The following is a 13,689-nucleotide window of genomic DNA, read 5'->3' as shown; positions in this document are numbered from 1 at the left end:
ACAATCCTGTCTCGAACCTCTACGGACAATTCCTTTGACCTCATGGCTTGGTTTTTGCTCTGTCAGATACGGTCAACTGTGTGCCTTTCCAAATCATGTCCAATCAATTGAATTTACCACAGGTGGACTCCAATCAAGCTGTAGAAACATCTCAAGGATGATCAATGTTTCCATTGGATGCACCGGAGCGCAATTTCGAGTCTCATTGCAAAGGGTCTGAATACTTATGTAATAATGTTTAAAAATAATAATAATTATACATTTATAAAAATGTATAAAAACATGTTTTAGATTTGTCGTTATGGGATATTGTGTGTAGTTTGCTGAGTTAAAAAAAAAAAAACATTTTAGAATGAGGCTGTAAAGTAACAAAATATGGAAAAAGTCAAGGGGTCTGAATACTTTCCGAAGGCACTGTATATACCGTTCAAAAGTTTGGGTCACTTAGAAATGATCTTGTTTTTGAAAGAAAAGCACGTTTTTTTGTCCATTTTGTCCATTTTTTGTCCCACAAAACACCAGTCTCAACGTCAACAGTGAAGAGGCGACTCCAGGATTCTGTCCTTCTAGGCAAAGTTCCTCTGTCCAGTGTCTGTGTTATTTTGCCTATCTTAATCTTTGATTTTCATTGGCCAGTCTGAGATATGGCTTTTTCTGCATCCCTGCATCCCAAAGTTGTCTCTTCACTGTTTATATTGAGACTGGTGTTTTGCGGGTACTATTTAATGAAGCTACCAGTTGAGGACTTGTGAGCTGTCTGTTTCTCAAACTAGACACTCTAATGTACCTCTTTCTCAGTTGTGCACCGGGGCCTCCCACTCCTCTTTCTATTCTGGTTAGGGCCAGTTTGCGCTGTTCTGTGAAGAGAGTAGTACACAGCGTTGTACAAGATCTTCAGTTTCTTGGCAATTTCTCGCATGGAATAGCCTTAATTTCTCAGAACAAGAATAGACTGATGAGTTTCAGAAGAAAGTTATTTGTTTCTATTCGAACCTACAAATGCTGATGCTCCAGATACTCAACTAGTCCAAAGAATGCCAGACTTATTGCTTCTTTAATCAGAACAACAGTTTTCAGCTGTGCTAACATAGTTGCAAAAGGGGTTTCTAATGATCAATTAGCCTTTTTCAATTATACACTTGGATTAGCTAACACAACATGCCATTGGAACACAGGAGTGATGATTGCTGATAATGGACCTCTTTACACCTATGTAGATAGTTTGTTAAAAAGCGTCCGTTTCCAGCTACAATAGTCATTTACAACATTAACAATGTCTACACTGTATTTCTGATCAATTTGACGTTATTTTAATGGACAAGAAAATGTGCCTTTCTTTCAAAAACAAGGACATTTCTAAGTGACCCTAAACTTTTGAACAGGAGTGTGTATATATATATATATACATATATATATATATAATGTTCATATTTATAGAATTTATTTCATATTTATAGAATATGTGTATGGTTTATTACATTAACTCATACTGAAATAAACCATGCTCATCTTATCCTTAAATAATGATTATTTATCATGCTCGATGTATTATTTGTGAAAAAGGTCTAAACCCAATCGTTAATAGGGCCACTTGTGCTGATGCCCAGCCACTGCTGTTGAAACTATCATAAGTAACAAGACAACACGGACACCCGAAATCACACACTTCATCCTAAGGAGTATTGCTATAAGTGAAATATTAGTATTTGCCAATTCTTGCAATTGCATAGGACTGGTACTGTACAACGGTCCATTCGTTCCAACCATGTCTACATCGTCTGCGGCCCGGAGCAGAGAAGAGAAAGGGAGGGGAGGCGGGGAGAATAGAAAGAGAGGGAGGTAGAGTGCGAGGGAGCCCGATCCGAAGGGAGGAGTCAGGCGAGGGAAAGAGCAGCTGGAGTTCTACACTTCGCCCTCTTCTCCTCGAAAAGCATACTTAATGTAATAACAACAGTCCACACGTTTTTGTAAACACTTATGTTGTCTTATTCATACAGGTTCATCATCGGCCATCGTCAGGTATGCAGGGAGGCTCACAGTATTAGTTCAGTGTTCGCTCTATTCAGAAAACTGTGAAAAGGAGAAAGACGCGGAAAAGAAGGAAAAGTCTGGCAGAGCGGTTTTCGGAGTTGGTGTCTCACAACTCCAGAGCGCGAGAGGCACATCTGCAACAAGCGAAAAAATACTTCACTTAAGAGAAGAAGACAGAAAAGATCAAGAATTATTGGAGGGAAACATCCTTCGAACACGTAAGTGCAAAAAAACACGACGAGGCATGATGAACTGTTCCCTTTGAACATTTTGCTCTTTGCTGGCTTTGAAAGTTTTGAGGGAGAAAACACGACGTCTATTCAAAAACTGTCAGAGGTATCACGTTTCAAATAAGTTGGAATTTCATAGAAGTCCACAAATCGGAGGGTGGTGATGAAATAATAAAATTGTATGAAAACTCAACTTATTCACAAATATTATCACACAAAATTACTATTTATTTTCCTGGATGCTTTCTAGTTGTTTTCTACTTTCTTTAAAGTTACAAGTTGACCCATTGCACATTTTCTCAACTTTGCCTATGTAATTTCTTAAGTGATAGAAACTCACACTCACTCTGTTAATTCAACACAATGCGTTCCATAAAATACATTTAAACGCACTTTAACAACCAAAGTGCGTTTAAATGTATTTTATGGAAGGTTGAAGCTATTCTTTTTGTAAACACTTTAATGCAAAAGTAATTGCATTGTTGAGAAGTGTGGGCTGAAACAACTTTGGGAACTTCCACTACAGACACAACTTTTTTGGACTTTTGCCTAAAGAAACGCACGGGGCATGCATATTTAGGCCTACATGTGATCATATTTCAGCGCGATTTTACCAAGTCGTGCCTGTTATCGATTCGGTCTCATCCATTACGCCTAATATGAGTTATGACTGCATTACTATAATTTATGGAACATTTTCCTGAATCGAGTATAGCCTATTCTGATAACAATCGAATGCAATCACTGATGTCTCTATTTCTACAATCAAAATATGACTGTTGGAATACAAGTAGGCCAACATTTATTTAACAAGGCACAGCCTTTACAAGGCACAGACCTATTTAATGGGCATTTGATCGAGTTTGACAATAGTAGAACACTGACTAGGTTATATCAAATTAAATAGAAAAGTTATAATTATAACATTTAATTTCTGAGTTGAAATACAGGATATGCTACTAATAATTAGTGCGGGCACATTTGGATACTTCCCCCAAATATTTGATTGCCTTTATTATAATCAGGCCTAATTATTCGGCCTATAATTTTTAGTCTTTTATCCATTGAGTTTTCTGCGTATGTACTTTTCGGTCCGTTATGTATCATGGCAGCACGCCTCCACATGTGGAGATGTTTGTTTTAAACTTTTCCTTCTGCTCCCCGCCAGCTGTTCCACATTTTATCTGCTTGTCGGATTCGCTGTGAGTGACTGGTGGACCGTTTGTGTCTCGGGTTTCACGCCGCTATACAAACGACGAAGGTTCGAGGCGTTCAGCCGTGCGGTGACGGCTCAGCCAAACCTTCTTTGACACTTGGCAAATTATTAACGGAGATCTAACTGCCTTGAGAACGAGCAGTAAGAGTTGAATGCAAAACAATAGAAGTTTAAGAGCTTGTGCAGATAAAAAAAGCTTCCCCCCCCCCCCCGGGTTAAGAACATGGTCATCTGGATTGGACTATGCCAGTTTAATGCCCTTATGAAAAATCTGTCATGTGCTGCCTTTTTATTTATTTTTTTGCCATGCGTGTTTTTTTAAATACAATTCTTAAGGTGGTAATTTGTAAATGAATAAAAACATTGCATGAACATATAACCCACTTAATTTAGTGACTGTTTTTACACTTTAAAAAAAAGCATACTTTTGTTTGCATGAGCCGAAATTATGCACTTATTTCTGAAATCAAATGCTTATTAGGCTAGCCTACTGAATAATAATTTATTTGATAAAGGAATCGGCTCAACTATTTTGCTGAAATAATATTTGGTAAGTGTGAACATCAAGGAACATATAAACCTTTCTTTTAGCCTACTTCTCAATACCTCAATAGATTATTTTTCATACTCAAAACATGTGTTTGCTACAGTAATATAGTGCATTGGTATCCTTATCTAACCAGGACATTTTTATTAATGCATTTGACCTTCTAATCAACAGGAACAACGTGTTTGGCTTCCACAAATACTAATGTTATACCTCAATTCGATAAGGCCTACCTGCATTTGATTTTGAAATGATATAATCTAATATATAATCTGTTATTTTATTTCCAGAGGATTCAATGGACATAAAAAATATTCCACCATTTATATATTTCTGTGTTTTTGCTGTTGAGTTTGATTTACCGCAATAGTAGTGATTGATTGTCGACAGAAATCTCTTTGACAGAGTGCATTTTCCCGAAGAATGTGTGATTACTTACCTCCAGATTTAATGATCACAAAAGCAACATGAAATGTCATTATATTAATTTGAGCTCTATTTAGCCTTAATGGATGGCAGATATTTTCCACGAGAAAATGATGCTCTGAAATAACCACAGATTGGCTCTAAGTACATGTGTATAATAACGTGCACGGAGCCAGAGATATTTTATGATTTAATCATATTAAATATGAATGATATCTGATGAACACACTCAGTGTTATAAATATGTATGGCGTTACTGTTTTACAATGTCTCCAGAACAGAACAGAGCTCAGCTAGGGGCTGCAGCTTCACTTGAACAGGTGCAATTTTACAAAACAAGGACTGCATGTCATAAATGATTCAGCAAAGTGATAAATACACACAATGTTTAAAGATGATAATCTGGTATTTAAAAAATAAAAAAAAGGCACATTGAAGAAGCCCGTTTTTTTTTTCTTCTCCAGCAGCGGTGATGAATCAGTGCCTGTCTGGTGAAGGGGGCAATCTGTAACTCACAGTCCCACGGATAGGGAAGGAAACTCGCGGATAACCCCTATCCTTCCTCAGCCCGTCAGAAAGCAGAGCAGCCCTTTATCTCCGCATTAGCACACCTTTACATTCAATTATGCATCGCTGCAAAAACACCAGGCAGTGAACCCGTGACCTCTCCAGCCTGCCCAAAATAGGACCTGTCACACAAGCAGATGTTAATGCACAAAGATGACACTCTATTACCCTCTTAAATCAAGGAACCCTCCTCCTCGCCCCGGCCCGCAAATCCACTGTTCTAGGCAGGCCTCTGCCCTTAGGCCCTTTTACATCCTAGAGGAAGAATACCTGTTATCAGGTGTGTATGCATGAGGCCCTAATGACGTGCTAATGGGCTTCTATAAAGGCACACTCATAGATAGCAAGTGTATTGCTCTGCCAGGTTAATTTAGGGGAAGTTGTTTTGATCAAAGATAAGGACCAAGGCATTTTTTGTAGCATTTATTTACATTTTTGGTTTGTTGTGGTGTGGATCCCTGGGTATGAGGCAGATATTTGGGTGCGATTCCTGCTGCGGTACTCACAGGCCGTTCGACGGCCATGGATGTCAATATGACGAAAGGTTTATCATACAACTCTTTAGCAGAGCGCTAAGTACTTCTATTCCACAAAACACCGCTTACATTAGCAGGTGAGGAGAGGTGCAGTTACCTCATCTATTCAGAGCATGTTGGCAGAAATAAGTAAACATGGCATCACAATGGCTACCCAATCCATCTTTCCCCTACGTGTGAGTATAGCCTCTTCATGAATAGACGGGCCCCAATAGGAGTCGCTCACTTTGATGATTCTGAACTTTGATATATCGACATGAAATCGAAAAGGCACAGTTGAGGGGGGAGAGAACAAATCCCGGAGAGAGAAAGAGTGAGAGAGATATTGAGGGGGGAAAAAGGCAGAGAGACAGGAGACGGAGGTGCATGTGTGATGAGTGAGAGGCTCCTTCGCCTTCTTGTAAAAAGTTTGGGCTGTGGCAGTTCGCCGCCAAGTGTAGCCTACGCCAAAGTGTCTGGATGCATTTGCGTGTGAGCGGAGAGAAGAAGGGGGGCAGGCAGGCGTGCGGCGTGGCGCAGCACGAGGGCTTCTCCTTGGCTCTCCTAATCCCCAGGCCCAGCCATCCCTTCAGGGCATGCCTCAGATCTGGCTCTCCTAGCTCTCCGCGTGGACCTACCCGGCCTCCGCCAGCCGATTTAATATGCTATGTGTTCCTTCTCCCCCAGCTCCCCTCCACCTCCACCAGCTGCGTCCCAGAGCGGGACCCACATTCACCCTCACCCCCCACTCCCTGCTTCAAGGAGCCCCACTTAAGGCACCTTTCACTGGGCTCATGTCTTTTGCAAAGTGAGGGGAGGGGGGTGGTTGATCTGATGAAGGGGGATCAGAGAGAGAGAGAGGGACAAGTGTAATGACATGCCTATACACACACATGCATTTAGATAAACCCACACATCCACACCCTACACATGGGCTTCCAAATGTGCTCTTACTCCACCTGCATGTTTTAAAATGCAAAAGCACCTCGATATAAAATATCCCCATCATAGACATGTTTTACACGCACGGAAGCACGTACACTCGCACGCACACGCACGCACACAGGAGCGTGCAAGCAAAGTAGCCAGTAGTTCTTCTTTCAGAAATGGGGGGGGGCAGAGCTCAAGCTGCCGTAGAGGCTGAGAGTCAGAGTGGCCATTTCTTTTCCAGGGCTTTGGCCTCACGGAAACCCAGATTGGACCTGCCAATTAGCCTGGTCAACCAGCTTCCCTGAGAGAGAGATAGAGAGAGAGTAACAGAGAATGAGAGAGTAACAGAGAACGAGAGAAAAGAGAGAGATAGAGAGAGAGTAACAGAGAATGAGAGAGAAAAGAGAGAGAGTAACAGAACAAGAGAGAGAAAAGAGAGAGAGTAACAGAGAACAAGAGAGAGAAAAGAGAGAGAGTAACAGAGAACAAGAGAGAGAAAACAGAGAGAGTAACAGAGAACAAGAGAGAAAAGAGAGAGATAGAGAGAGAGTAACAGAGAATGAGAGAGAGTAACAGAAAACGAGAGAGAAAAGAAAGAGAGAGAGAGTAACAGAGAACAAGAGAGAAAAGAGAGAGATAGAGAGAGAGTAACAGAGAATGAGAGAGAAAAGAAAGAGAGAGAGAGTAACAGAGAACGAGAGAGAGTAACAGAGAACAAGAGAGAGAAAAGAGAGAGAGTAACAGAGAACGAGAGAGAAAAGAGAGAGAGTAGCAGAGAATGAGAGAGAGAAAAGAGAGAGAGTAACAGAGAATGAACAGAGAAAAGAGAGAGAGTAACAGAACAAGAGAGAGAAAAGAGAGAGAGTAACAGAGAACAAGAGAGAGAAAAGAGAGAGTAACAGAGAACAAGAGAGAGAGTAACAGAACAAGAGAGAGAAAGAGAGAGAGAGTAACAGAGAACAAGAGAGAAAAGAGAGAGATAGAGAGAGAGTAACAGAGAATGAGAGAGAGTAACAGAAAACGAGAGAGAAAAGAAAGAGAGAGTAACAGAGAACAAGAGAGAGAAAAGAGAGAGAGTAACAGAGAACGAGAGAGAAAAGAGAGAGAGTAGCAGAGAATGAGAGAGAGAAAAGAGAGAGAGTAACAGAGAATGAGAGAGAAAAGAGAGAGAGAACAGTAACAGAACAAGAGAGAGAAAGAACAGAGAGAGAAAAGAACAGAGAAACAAGAGAGAAAAGAGAGAGAGATAGAGAGAGAGTAACAGAGAATGAGAGAGAGTAACAGAAAACGAGAGAGAAAAGAAAGAGAGAGAGAGTAACAGAGAACGAGAGAGAGAGAACAGAGAACAAGAGAGAGAACGAGAGAAAAAAGAGAGAGAGTAACAGAGAACGAGAGAGAAAAAGAGAGAGAGTAACAGAGAATGAGAGAGAGAAAAGAGAGAGAGTAACAGAGAATGAGAGAGAAAAGAGAGAGAGTAACAGAACAAGAGAGAGAAAAGAGAGAGATATAGAGAGAAACAGAGAACAAGAGAGAAAAGAGAGAGATATAGAGAGAGTAACAGAGAATGAGAGAGAAAAGAGAGAGAGTAACAGAACAAGAGAGAGAAAAGAGAGAGAGTAACAGAGAACAAGAGAGAGAAAAGAGAGAGAGTAACAGAGAACAAGAGAGAAAAGAGAGAGATAGAGAGAGAGTAACAGAGAATGAGATAGAGTAACAGAAAACGAGAGAAAAGAAAGAGAGAGAGAGTAACAGAGAACAAGAGAGAAAAGAGAGAGATAGAGAGAGAGTAACAGAGAATGAGAGAGAGTAACAGAAAACGAGAGAGAAAAGAAAGAGAGAGAGAGTAACAGAGAACGAGAGAGAGTAACAGAGAACAAGAGAGAGAAAAGAGAGAGAGTAACAGAGAACGAGAGAGAAAAGAGAGAGAGTAGCAGAGAATGAGAGAGAGAAAAGAGAGAGAGTAACAGAGAACGAGAGTGAGAAAAGAGAGAGAGTAACAGAGAACGAGAGTGAGAAAAGAGAGAGTAACAGAGAACAAGAGAGAGTAAACAGAGAACGAGAGAGAAAAGAGAGAGAGTAACAGAGAACGAGAGAGAAAAGAGAGAGAGTAACAGAGAACGAGAGTGAGAAAAGAGAGAGTAACAGAGAACAAGAGAGAGTAAACAGAGAACGAGAGAGAAAAGAGAGAGAGTAACAGAGAACGAGAGAGAAAAGAGAGAGAGTAACAGAGAACGAGAGTGAGAAAAGAGAGAGTAACAGAGAACGAGAGTGAGAAAAGAGAGAGAGAAAAGAGAGAGTAACAGAGAACGAGAGTGAGAAAAGAGAGAGAGAGTAACAGAGAACATGAGAGAGAGAGTGTAACAGAGAACGAGAGAGAGAAAAGAGAGAGTAACAGAGAACGAGAGTGAGAAAAGAGAGAGAGAGTAACAGAGAACATGAGAGAGAGAAAAGAGAGATAGTAACAGAGAACAAGAGAGAGTAAACAGAGAACGAGAGAGAAAAGAGAGAGAGTAACAGAGAACGAGAGAGAAAAGAGAGAGAGTAACAGAGAATGAGAGAAAAGAGAGAGAGTAACAGAGAATGAGAGAAAAGAGAGAGTGTAACAGAGAACAAGAGAGAGTAAACAGAGAACGAGAGAGAAAAGAGAGAGAGTAACAGAGAACGAGAGAGAAAAGAGAGAGAGTAACAGAGAATGAGAGAAAAGAGAGAGAGTAACAGAGAACGAGAGAGAAAAGAGAGAGAGTAACAGAGAATGAGAGAAAAGAGAGAGTAACAGAGAATGAGAGAGAGAAAAGAGAGAGTAACTGAATAAGAGAGAGTAACAGAGAACAAGAGAGAGTAACAGAGAACGAGAGAGAGTAACAGAGAACAAGAGAGAGTAACAGAATAAGAGAGAGTAACAGAGAACAAGAGAGAGTAACAGAGAACAAGAGAGAGTAACAGAGAACAAGAGAGAGTAACAGAATAAGAGAGAGTAACAGAGAACAAGAGAGAGTAACAGAGAACAAGAGAGAGTAACAGAGAACAAGAGAGAGTAACAGAATAAGAGAGAGTAACAGAGAACGAGAGAGAGTAACAGAGAACAAGAGAGAGTAACAGAATAAGAGAGAGTAACAGAGAACAAGAGAGAGTAACAGAGAACAAGAGAGAGTAACAGAGAACAAGAGAGAGTAACAGAATAAGAGAGAGTAACAGAGAACAAGAGAGAGTAACAGAGAACAAGAGAGAGTAACAGAGAACAAGAGAGAGTAACAGAGAACAAGAGAGAGTAACAGAGAACAAGAGAGAGAGAGAGTAACAGAGACAGAGAGAGAGAAAAGAGAGAGTAACAGAGAACGAGAGAGAAAAGAGAGAGAGTAGCAGAGAATGAGAGAGAGAAAAGAGAGAGAGTAACAGAGAACAAGAGAGAGAGAGAGTAACAGAGACCGAGAGAGAGAAAAGAGAAAGAAACAAATGATTTACTAGAAAAAAAACCAAGATGAATGCAGGAGTGAATGAGCGCTAGCAGACTCCTGCATGAACCCCAGTGCGTATCAGCGGGCGCCTGCGTTGTCTTTTCTCACACACTCGAGTACAAACAGAATACAAATGGCGGCAGGTCGCGCCTGGCTGACGATGGAGCTGGACTGCGCTCGTCTCCTCCGCTGTTAGCCCTGGAAAAGCGTCTTTGCGGCTGCTGTGTGAAGTGTGGCAGCAAGAGGTGAAGTGAGCTGCGGGCCCATTTGCCTGTGGTGTGGTGGGCTGTGTAAAGTTGAGACGCTGAGCTTGGACAGTGGAGTTGTAGTTCCCGACTTCCAGGGGGTTTTTGGGTCTGTTATTGTAGATGTGGCATTGTGTCAGGGGCTTGATGCGAGCCAGTTGTGGCATCCGTAAGGGGGCCTGCTCTCCGTCGTTGTCCAGGGAGTGTGGTGACGGCCAGGGGACAGATGAGGCGGCCAGCTCACTGTGAACAATGATCTGTCACTCCCCCCTTCCTTCCTTGTGTGTGTGTGTGTGTGTGTGTGTGTGTGTGTGTGTGTGTGTGTGTGTGTGTGTGTGTGTGTGTGTGTGTGTGTGTGTGTGTGTGTGTGTGTGTGTGTGTGTGTGTGTGTGTGTGTGTGTGTGTGTGTGTGTGTGTGTGTGTGAATCCATGCATCAGGCTGCTGCACGAAGACACACACATGCACTTGGACAGGCTCACACAGGCGCATGCACGCACACACACAGAACAACTGCGGGAGAGGTCAATTGAAGGCAAGGGAAGGGTCACTGATTATTGTGATTGGGACTGAATGGGAGTTCATTTTTTTGTACACCCCCCAAGTCTGTATGAGAAAGATCATTTCTAATATCAATTGCATAAATAGCTGTTTGGAATGATTTTGTTGCGTTGCTCAGACTGTTCTGCTACACAACGTGTTTTGTATTTGCTGTGCCCCATGCTGGCCTGGTTATCTGCGTTAGTGAGTAAGCCCCGTGGGTCTTAGTGGAACCTGGGGGTCGAGATTGAGGACGGGGACATTGTTTGAATGTCAAATGCCAATCCCAAGGTTAATACCTGAATATAGTTCAGGCCCAGTTGCCCCCTCCCTTCTGCAAACATGTTTTAAATGAGTGCCTCTTCCCCTCTTTTCCCCCTTTCCCCTTCTCCTTCACTTCCGTCCTCTTTTGCGGGGAATTTGACCCCCGTTCCTCCTCTTCTCTAGGGGCCAGTGGGGCCTCCTCTGCAAGTGAATGCTAACAGCCCCTGCCTGTAAGACAAAAAATGCCTCATCTTAGAAAAACAAAAGGGGAACTCTACTATCGGAGCAAATTTCTGAAAGCAGGCCTCTTTTGTCTGGATGGCATTTGAAGACTAATCGTTTTTTCTCATGCAAAAAGCACTCTGTCTTAAGAGCTGGGCCTCGGAGAGAGAAAGAGAGGGAGAGAGAAGGAGCTAGTGGGGGCTGTGTTTTAACAATACTCCGCAGGGAGCAAGGAGGAACGGGGGTTGGAGGGGGCGCAGGGGGGGATTCCTCTCCTTTGCTTATTTTTTAGACAAAGCCCAGTTCCTTGCAGGGTTGAAGGGAGAAAGGTGGGAGGTGGTGGTGGTGGTGGGGGGGGGGGGGTAGAGGAGGGAGTGGGAGGTGGGAGGGATCCAAGAGTTTTTAGTTCCTTGAAAAGAGGGGGGGGGGGGAGGACTCCAGCCGTTTCTAATGACGGTCTGTCATCGGGGCTCCCCTACCTGCCAGAGGAAACCTCAGTGCCCCGACACTACACTGACTCCGACAGGCTTGGCTTGGGGAGAAAAAAAGTGGGCCTCGGAAATGTATAGAGCAACAGAAATATGAACTTGTATATGGGCCCCTAAAACGTCTTGGGCTATTCCAGGCCTGACTGGTGTTTTTATTAAGAGAGGTCGACATGCTTTGGAAATAGATCTTATTCACGAAGAAAAAAAAAACAGGGCTGGACTTCCCAAAGAATTCATTATGTTCCCCTTTCCCAGAAGCTTCGGTGCTCCGCAGGTCCCAGCCGTGCTTCGGAGGACGCTGAGCGTGTCGCACCGTGTCGCGTGACTTTGTAAAGCCTCCCTCAGCGAGCAGGGGAGTGCGAAGGGTTCCATTTGTCAAAGGTGCCCGGCAGTTTTTTTCCCTTCTCAACACTTTCCCGGCTCCGTCCCAAACTCATTGTCTGAGCTAAGGCAGGACATTAGTCACCGCGGTGCTAGTGGAGCCTGCGGGGCTGTGGGACCAACCAATGCTGTTCTGGAGCAGGGACTGCTAGTCGGACAGAGAGAGAACTAGAAGAGGGAAAGAGGAGGAGTGATGGAGAGTGTGTGAAAGAGAGAAGGGGAGAAGAAAGAAAGAAAAAGGGCGAGTGTGGCTGTGTGTTTGAGAAAGAGAGGTAGAGTGTGGAGGAAGGAGAGAGAGATAGAGGTGTGGAGGAAGGAGAGAGAGAGGTATAGGTGTGGAGGAAGGAGAGAGAGCATTAGAGGTGTGGAGGAAGGAGAGAGAGAGTTAAGAGTTGTGGAGGAAGGAGAGAGAGAGGTAGAGTGTGGCGGAAGGAGAGAGAGAGGTGGAGGTGTGGAGGAAGGAGAGAGAGAGTTAAGAGTTGTGGAGGAAGGAGAGAGAGAGGTAGAGTGTGGAGGAAGGAGAGAGAGAGTTAAGAGTTGTGGAGGAAGGAGAGAGCGAGGTAGAGTGTGGAGGAAGGAGAGAGAGAGGTAGAGGTGTGGAGGAAGGAGAGAGAGCATTAGAGGTGTGGAGGAAGGAGAGAGAGAGGTAGAGGTGTGGAGGAAGGAGAGAGAGCATTAGAGGTGTGGAGGAAGGAGAGAGAGTTAAGAGTTGTGGAGGAAGGAGAGAGAGAGGTAGTGTGGAGGAAGGAGAGAGAGAGGTAGAGTGTGGAGGAAGGAGAGAGAGAGGTAGAGGTGTGGAGGAAGGAGAGAGAGAGTTAGAGGTGTGGAGGAAGGAGAGAGAGAGTTAAGAGTTGTGGAGGAAGGAGAGAGAGAGTTAAGAGGTGTGGAGGAAGGAGAGAGAGAGGTAGAGTGTGAAGGAAGGAGAGAGAGAGGTAGAGGTGTGGAGGAAGGAGAGAGAGAGTTAGAGGTGTGGAGGAAGGATAGAGAGAGGTAGAGGTGTGGAGGAAGGAGAGAGAGAGGTAGAGGTGTGGAGGAAGGAGAGAGAGAGTTAGAGGTGTGGAGGAAGGAGAGAGAGAGTTAGAGGTGTGGAGGAAGGAGAGAGAGAGTTAAGAGTTGTGGAGGAAGGAGAGAGAGGTAGAGTGTGGAGGAAGGAGAGAGAGAGGTAGAGGTGTGGAGGAAGGAGAGAGAGAGTTAGAGGTGTGGAGGAAGGAGAGAGAGGTAGAGGTGTGGAGGAAGGAGAGAGAGAGAGGTAGAGTGTGGAGGAAGGAGAGAGAGAGGTAGAGTGTGGAGGAAGGAGAGAGAGAGTTAGAGGTGTGGAGGAAGGAGAGAGAGAGGTAGAGTGTGGAGGAAGGAGAGAGAGAGGTAGAGGTGTGGAGGAAGGAGAGAGAGAGGTAGAGTGTGAAGGAAGGAGAGAGAGAGGTAGAGGTGTGGAGGAAGGAGAGAGAGAGTTAGAGGTGTGGAGGAAGGAGAGAGAGAGTTAAGAGTTGTGGAGGAAGGAGAGAGAGGTAGAGTGTGGAGGAAGGAGAGAGAGAGTTAAGAGGTGTGGAGGAAGGAGAGAGAGGTAGAGGTGTGGAGGAAGGAGAGAGAGAGAGGTAGAGTGTGGAGGAAGGAGAGAGAGAGTTAAGAGGTGTGGA

General features: G+C 43.6%; 1 protein-coding gene across 3 annotated transcripts in view; it reads left to right on the top strand.

Moving 5' to 3' along the window:
* Window positions 1-1,883: 1,883 nt before the first annotated feature.
* Window positions 1,884-13,689, top strand: part of LOC124039742 (transcriptional activator GLI3-like) — a 146,384-nt gene continuing 134,578 nt past the window's right edge. For all 3 annotated transcript variants that reach the window (XM_046356041.1, XM_046356042.1, XM_046356040.1), the window contains exon 1: window positions 1,884-2,249. The gene's annotated coding sequence lies outside the window, so the exon portion shown is untranslated. The remainder of the gene's footprint in view (window positions 2,250-13,689) is intronic.

This window comes from Oncorhynchus gorbuscha, linkage group LG07 (genome assembly GCF_021184085.1).
Source record: "Oncorhynchus gorbuscha isolate QuinsamMale2020 ecotype Even-year linkage group LG07, OgorEven_v1.0, whole genome shotgun sequence".
NCBI lineage: Eukaryota > Metazoa > Chordata > Actinopteri > Salmoniformes > Salmonidae > Oncorhynchus > Oncorhynchus gorbuscha.
This window is presented reverse-complemented; position numbering and strand designations above follow the sequence as displayed.